Here is an 8,476-nt window from a genome sequence, read left to right on the forward strand (position 1 = left end):
ACTACACTAATTTTAAACTGAATTATACTAATTTTAAATTGAATTGTACTAATTTTTAAACTGAATAGTATAACAATACATGTTCTTTTTAATTGAAATTTATTTTAATATTTATTTTATTTTATTCATAAGTGTCTTACAAATTAACTTTTTCATTATTTGATATTATTATTTTCTATTTTATTTATATTTCTTTTATTATTATATGTGTATGGAAATTATTTATTATTTATTTATTTATTTTATTTTATTTTATTTATTTTATTTATTTATTTATATTTATTTTGTCATGAATATTATTTTACTTTTATATTTATTTTTTTAATTTTTTATTTATATTTGTTTGTTTTATATGTGTATATAATTTATTTTATCTTTTTATCTACTTATTTTATTTTAAAATAATTTTTTATTTATATTTATTTTGTTCCTTCGTAAAATTGTTTTATTAATCAATTATTTATTATTTATATTTTATTATGTAAAAATTAAACTAAAATTTATTAATTATTATAATATAATAAAAGATGATACTAGAAAAATTACTAAACGTTTGTTAATTTTTTTGTCATTTGATATTTCTATAATATTAATTATTTTTGCTACATTACTATTTTTTTTATGATATTTCATTATATATTCATTTAATAAAATTTAACGTTAAAAAATATATTTTAGTTTTAGTATGTAAAATACTATCATTTAAAAATAATAATATTGATATTTATTTTAAAGTAAGTTGATTTTTAAAATAAATAGTTATTTTAGTGTATCCGCTTATACACAATTTAATATCATTAAAATTTTTTTTAACATATTTTTTTACATATTTAATAATATGTTAAAGAATATAATATATTTAAAGTATTATTTTTTTTATATAGTCTTTTTTTATTTATATTACTTAATCATTTAATATAATTAAATTTTAAAAAAATATATTTTACTTTTATTACTTAAAATAATATTATTTAAAAAGTAATATATGTTTATTGATGAAAAAATATAAAAATTTGTGATAAAAAAATTTTGTCTTAAAAAATTCATTATTTTAATTTTTTATTTGAACGATTTCTTTTATTAATATTTTATTATTAAATAACGTTTTCTTAGTAAGACGGAACAATTGAACGGGAACTAGAGAAGAGAAAAGAGTAGATACAGTTCTCACATTTACCTGAACCAAAACTGTTATAAGTTCAGTTTTTAAAAACTAAATCATAAAATAGTATATTTTATAAGATACTATATGTCTATGGGGAGATTGTAAGATCCTTCAAAATATTTGTAATTCAGATACTATATTTAAAAAAAAATAAAAAAATAAAAAGTGAATAGTAAATTGTGAATAGTAAAAAGTGAATAGTAAAAAAAAATAATGAAAAAAAAATAAAAAAAATTGTGAAAGAATAAACACTCCACGTAGAATTGAATCATCAGAGATAAGAATTTAGCAATTGGTGATTAAAATAATATTTTTGTAATAGTAAATGAATAGTAAAATAAATAGTAAAAAAATGAATAGTAAAAATGAATAGTAAAAATGAATAGTAAAATTTTTTTGGCTATAAAGAGCAAGGGAGGGAAGACTGAAACTTACACCAAAATTCTAGAAAAATTTGTGAGAGAAGAGAGTTGGAGGAACTTCTAGCTGTAGAAGGGAAATTCTGGAAGTTTTCGGAGAACGGTTTCAGAGGAGGAAATTAAGTCTGGAATAGAGGTAAGGGAAGCCACTCTTATACTTTGCTTTTCTCTAATCCTAAATCTTGAATATGTAATATTTTGTTTCTGTATGGTCTTGAATTTTGAATGAGAACATTTATTTGTTTCTTTTGTATTTTTGGAAGGACGAGAAGTTGTCTAACCGGCTCTGCCAGATTCAACTTCTTGTTTCCCCAAAGCTTTGGTTGTTTCTTATATCTTTATATTGTATTTTTGGAAGGACGAGAAGTTGTCTAACCGGCTCTGCCAGATTCAACTTCTTGTTTCCCCACACCTTTTATTTCTTATTTATATTGTATTTTTGGAAGGATGAGAAGTTGTCTAACCGGCTCTGCCAGATTCAACTTCTTGTTTCACCAGAAATTTTATTATTTTATCTATTTTTTTATTGCATCTTTCTAGAAGGATGAGAAGTTGTCTAACCGGCTCTGCCAGATTCAACTTCTTGTTTCCCCTGAATTTTTATATTAATATTATTTTGATGGTAATGGGAGCTAATTATATTTGTATGAATTTATTTTATAAAAATATATGCATATGAATGTTGAACTGATGTGCTCTTGTGAAACTATTTTATGGCTTTTATTATATTGGGTGTTATAACTGAAACTGTGAAATTGTACATGTTGTGATGTGATGAATTTAATCTGTTTTGAATGAGTTTGTTGGCTGAAATTGATCCTGTTGGAAGGTCTGGAGTAAAGGTTCTGTAATAGCTTGTATATGGGTATTAAATAGATGTACATATATTGTTTGAGATTGTTGTGAGAGGAAGTGAAAATATTAAAAATTTGGCATTTCAGATTTAGAGCATAAGAGAACAGGGTAGATAATTTAAATAAATCAATTGTTAATTATTGATGGCCTTTCTTTGTTGATAGGATAGAGGAACCTTAAAAACTTGAGTTGGCACATCCCTTATCATAGAGCAGCCCTGGCCTGGTCCAGTCAGTTGTGACTAGTCATATGTGCTGGCGTTGAAGGTGAGTTTGATGCGTTCAGACATCTGGGTCCTCTCCGGTGACCAATTGGGGTAAAGAAAGATCTCTACTAGGATGAAAATAAAATAAAACAAGTTGATTGTAGATGCATAATGTTATCATGGTAAAAACTTCATATATATTTCATTTATCGTTACATTGAGCCCAGACTTTAATATGTAGTTCCTAAGATATGTTGATTTATTTTGGCTAATCTATGATCTTTGATTGGTGAAAATATGTTGAGTTATACTCGTTATGGGCAAAATGAGTTTATAATATGAAGTATGATAATTTATTGACACCAAAACGAGTTATTGTGAATTTATGATTAAAGAATGAACATGATTGAGTTAGGTGGATAAGAGGGTATGAATTGTTGATTTTATGAAATGTTGGAGTGGATATGAGAAATCATTACTTATGAAATGATGTTTACTACTGGAATAGTATGTTCGAGTTATACCATGAGAGCTTGATATGAGCAAAGTAACACCCGAGGTTTATGAAAGCAGGCAGAAAGTGGTCTAACCATAAGACTTTGACATAAATATATGGTTCATAAGTTTTATAGAAGCAGGCAGAGAGATGTCTGACCATAAGGCTTCAGAAAGTAAGACATAGTATACAGGTGAGGCTTAAGGAAGCGGGCAGAGAGCGGTCTGACCATAAGGCTTCGTGAGTAAGCATGGTACACTTGTAAGGTTTATGAAAATGAGAAAGATGATAATGATGAATTAATGACATCGGGATAATGATATTTTATCAATTGCAGAAATATATGATTGAAATATTTTTTATTACAAGTTTAATGATTTTATGATATGGTTGACTTACCCTTATTTGTTTGTGCTATGATCATACTCATGTTATATGTGAATAGATAATGTTGCAGATGCGGTTGAAAAAGCTTAGAGATGAGAGAGATGCGGGAAAAAACTTTCAGGGATTTTTGTAAAAAAAATAAATTTGTATTGGGAAAATTATGTTGTGTAAGACTTATAAGTTGAAATTTCAAATTTATGTTAAGTGGTGAAGACTATATTGTTTAAAGTTTGTAAGTTTGGTATTGTACTTTGGAGGAATTGAAATAAAGTTTGATTGTTTATAGGAGATATCAAATTAATTTAGTCTCTAGTATCAGTAATACCCTTTAAAATATTTGGGTGTTACACACATTCCCTTTAAGTTTTGGGTAGACCAAGGATAAAATCCATACTAATGTCTTTCCATTGGGATAAAGTAATTGGGAGGGGTGACGAGAGGGTCACGCCTCTCGCAAAACTTGATTGCACGAAAATAATGCAGTATAGTATTAAGAAGTGACTCCTAGGTCGTCTCTCAAGGACCAATTTTTATGGTTCAGTCTCAGATTTAAACACACATTGGGGGGGTTTGTAGTGTTTTTGGTTGCGGAAAAATTAAATAATGAAAGCAGTAAATTTAACAGACTGTGAAAACAAGATTAAACAGTGAACGGTAAATAAATTGCAGAAACGGTAAAATTTAGAAAACGGTAAACTCAGAAAACATAAAATTTCAAAACAAATAAACTTTTGACAGAAATTGAAATGTGCAATGAAACTTAAAGGAAATTGATTTGAACAGAAACTTGCAGTAAGAGTAATTTGATCAAAGCTTTAAACGTGCAGACTAAATTGTAAACGCAAAGTAAACTGAAAAATCACACTGGAATTAACATTTGATTGAAACTGGAAAACAAATCCAAAACCTCCCAAAGGGGAGGAGGAAAAATGAAAGCCACGTAAAAGTGCTACCTACTTCTACTCCCTAAAATCTACTGAGTTTTTCTCTGAATGCTGCCTGCCATTTTATAGTTAAAATTCTGAACGTAGTCTGCCAAAGATTTTGTCTTCTCCTGTGGCCACTCCTTCTTTCAACCGTATTCCAGTTTCTTGTCTGGCAGCCTAAATTCCTTCACCTTTTGTTTTTGTTCCCCTAGCTTGCTGACTTCCTTCCCCTCCTAACCATGCCAAAGAAATAGGGTGGGCCCTCTATTCTTGTGTCCGTTGCTTAGGCTTCTTCTTTTCTTCCCGTGGACTCCCACTCCAAGCTGAGGATCAAATCTTCTCCTTCTCCATTCACGTCCAGCCCTCTTGGCAAAAGAAAAGTTGCTTCCCTTCTGGACCTCCGTGTGAAGGCTCTTTTTGCTGCACCTTGAGCTGCTGGACTAAGAACATCATAACTCTTCTCTTTTCGGTAGCTACTCCCTCTGCTGGACTGCAACCAAGTTGCTGGAATGGTGGAGGATGCTGGACTGGTGCTCCAGCCGTGAGCTTCTTTTCCAATTGAAGATCTAAAACCAAAAGCTTGTGTGAAGTGGAAGAGATAGTTAAAGAAAATCTGCACTCCAAGCCTCTCAAAAACCGTGCTCACCATAAAGGAAAACAACCCATTCTTCTCATTAAATCAAAACGTTCCAGCCATGCCTCCAGCTCATAACCGTGAACTTTCTTCTCCTTTAACGTGGTGCTTTCTTCAAAACCGCATGGGTTTTCTTTCTCTAACACCAAGGCCGTGTGCTTCTTCCTCTTCAACGTGCATTTCTTCAAACATCCCAGTCAAGATTCACGTTCCACTCCAAGGTGATGGCTGTTCCAACTCCAAGCTGCTGCCTTTGCTTCCAGAACCAGCCGTGACTGTGGCTGCTGGACGTGTTGGACTCCATGCTTCCAGCTGCAGGTGGCTGCCTCCATCCGTGTGTGCTTCTTTAATCCAAACAAAATAAAATGAATTTTGTCTAAAAGCATTTAAATGTGCTGCTCCAGATTTGGACTTCAACCACCGTGCTCCCTCCATCTCATAATGCTCTTTTTTAATTTGAGAATAATATTGTGGCAGCCCTATCTTTTTATTAATATAATGCACCCAATTCTTCCGTGTTGGTTCCCTCTTCATTTCCACTTGCTTCCAACAGGCCGTGGACCTACCTAGTTACGAGCATGCTTCCCTCTTTCATGAAAGGTGAATGCCTTCCAATCTCCACATATGTTGATGCTTGTGCTGGCCGTGAGAAACAAGCCATGCTTCTTAATTCCCCTTTCACGTGAAAGGCCATTTTGGAGCATTATCATTCTTTCTTTAATCTCAATTTTGGGCCATGGACAATGGTATGATATTGTCTTCCAAATTATTTTGATAAAACCGTGAACTCTTTTCCTTCAATGTGTTGAAATTTTTTTTTCTCCTTATGTGGCAGCTGCATGGGGCCGTGTGGTTTCCCTTCATAATACCAATCCAAATAGAATTCAGCATTGCATTTTGGAGGTCTTGGACGTGAACTTGCAACATGTGATTTTTGGTGTGTGCTTGCCACATAAAAACCGTGAGTTCCCAAGGTGGCTCTCTTCCATCCAGCTGCACGGATTTTCTCCTCCTAAACCAAAGAAAAGAAATCATCCAACAATAAGTGGCGACTCCCACTTAAATTCCAATTGGTCATATGTTGTGTACGTGAGTTCCAAGCCAATTTTACTACTAAAATTGTAAGGAATGAATGACATGATCTTTCCTTTCTACGTGGATGTTTCTAACCATGCACTTCTAATTTTTAATCAATCCAAACAGAAATTATTCCACCTCAAGTTTACACGGATCAACACACAGATTAATTTAATGCAGCCCGGCTTCGACTAGATAGCATAGTGTGTAAATCAATATTTTTCCAAATGTCCTAAAATATTTACAGAATTTTCCTTGCACTCAATAATGTAAATAATTAGTCTTAGATAATTCAAGTTAAGCAAAATAAGAATTTATGATCAAATTAAGCACAATTCAGAAAAATGTGAAAATACTGGACAATTAAGCACAATTCCCTGATTAATTCTAGTACAATAAACTAAGTGTAGTGAAGAAAATAATGATTCATCAAGGGGTTGTAGAAGGCATGGGACATTGTTTTGGCCTTACCTTATAGACATGCAATGCATTTATGACAATGTCTTTGTACATTTTTCTCATGTGTGGCCAAAAAAATCTCTCTTGAAGAATTCTAAGAGTCTTATCCACTCCAAAATGGCCTATAAGACCTCTCTCATGTGACTCCTTGATGAGGAGTTTCCTATGGGATCCTTAAGGCACACATAATTTTTCCTCTTTGAAAGGGTACCCTTTGGACACATAGAACCCCCTTTGAACCTTATTTTTACAACATGGAAAAATGGATGTGATAAGTGTGAAAAAGAGTTATTTTTATACTTATAAATGAGCTCAATCTTGTAATTATTCATGTTGTTCCTCATTGAAAAGTTGTAATAGGTAGTAGATTGTTATGTAAAATATTGTACAGGGAATGGTGTATTATTTAGACTCTGTCAGCCAATTTTCGCAAAGCGAAAGCCAAAATTCGCACTGCCAGAAGAAGTAAATTCGCATAGCGCACCAATACATGTGCGCTGAGCGAATAACATCAGTTAAAGTGCAGCAGTTAAGAAAATTCGCATAGCGCACCAGTACAATTCGCATAGCGCACCAGTACATTTGCGCTGAGCGAATTAACGAATTTAAGTGGCTTTAAAAGACGTGACAGAGCGACAGAACCAACTTCTTCGAACAGAAGTTCCGGACAAAAGAAAGAAACGAAAACATCTCAGGAACTTCCGGAGACTACTTCAAGGCATCAAGACACCATTTTTGCAAGGGATTGCTTCAAATGTGTACGTTTAGATGACTAGGAGTAGTTTTTCTTTCGTTGGAATTGGATGTAATGAACTCACTGTGATGTACTTTTCCTGTTCAATATATTGTTGTTCGTTCATATGCTCTTTCTTGAATTTACTATCATTGTATGGAAATATAATGTTATTTGAATGTTTCTGATTACCGGAAAGTAACTTTGAACATGGACATAGATAGAGCACCTAAGTGATTTGGGATCTAGGGATAGACTCAATAACTTGGTCATTCTTAACATCGGACTTAATGCAAATTGTATGTTAAATTGACTAAGGGATTAGCATTTTATTCATGAAACCCAATTCCAACAAAGTTTCTTTTAAATATAATTCCTTGCACACCAACTGTTTGATAAAAATACCAAAAAGAGTTTCTTGTGTTTTTTGTACACTTTGATGTCTAATTGAGTTATAAAAGGAAGAATTGTCATGTGTTGCACAAGTTCCTTGGGAGAACGATACTTTGAACTTACTCTATATTACTTGGAACGATTTGGTATACTTGCCAAAAAGTTATCAGATGAAAAGAAATCATCTTGTTCATACATTTGACCTATGTATTCAAATCCTAGAGTATGGGAACCAAGTTTGGAAAAGAGATTGTGCCCCCTAAAGAAGGCATCCACCACAATGTTAGACTTTCCCTTATTGTACTTGATCACATAGGGGAATTGTTCTAGATATTCCATCCATCTTGCTTGCCTTTTGTTCAATTTGTATTGTCTCCTCAAATCCTTGAGTGATTCATGATCACTATATAGTGCTCCCAACTTTGAAGGGACCTAACTAAGGCATACAACTCTTTATCATAGGTGGGATGGTTAGAAGTAGCACCATTAAGTTTTTCACTAAAGTAGGCAATGAGGTGGCCATCTTGTAACAAAACTTCACCTATTCACGCCACTTGCATCATATTCTATCTCAAATGTTTTGGAAAAATTTGGAAGAGTTAGAAAAATTGCATTGGTGAGCTTTTCTTTTAGTTGCTTGAAAGCCAACTCATGTCTCTCTCCCCACTCAAATTTTACATCCTTCTTCACCAACTCGTTGAGTGGTGATACTATACTTGAGAGAAGT

The sequence above is a fragment of the Vigna angularis genome, chromosome 7, assembly GCF_016808095.1.
Source record: "Vigna angularis cultivar LongXiaoDou No.4 chromosome 7, ASM1680809v1, whole genome shotgun sequence".
Lineage (NCBI taxonomy): Eukaryota > Viridiplantae > Streptophyta > Magnoliopsida > Fabales > Fabaceae > Vigna > Vigna angularis.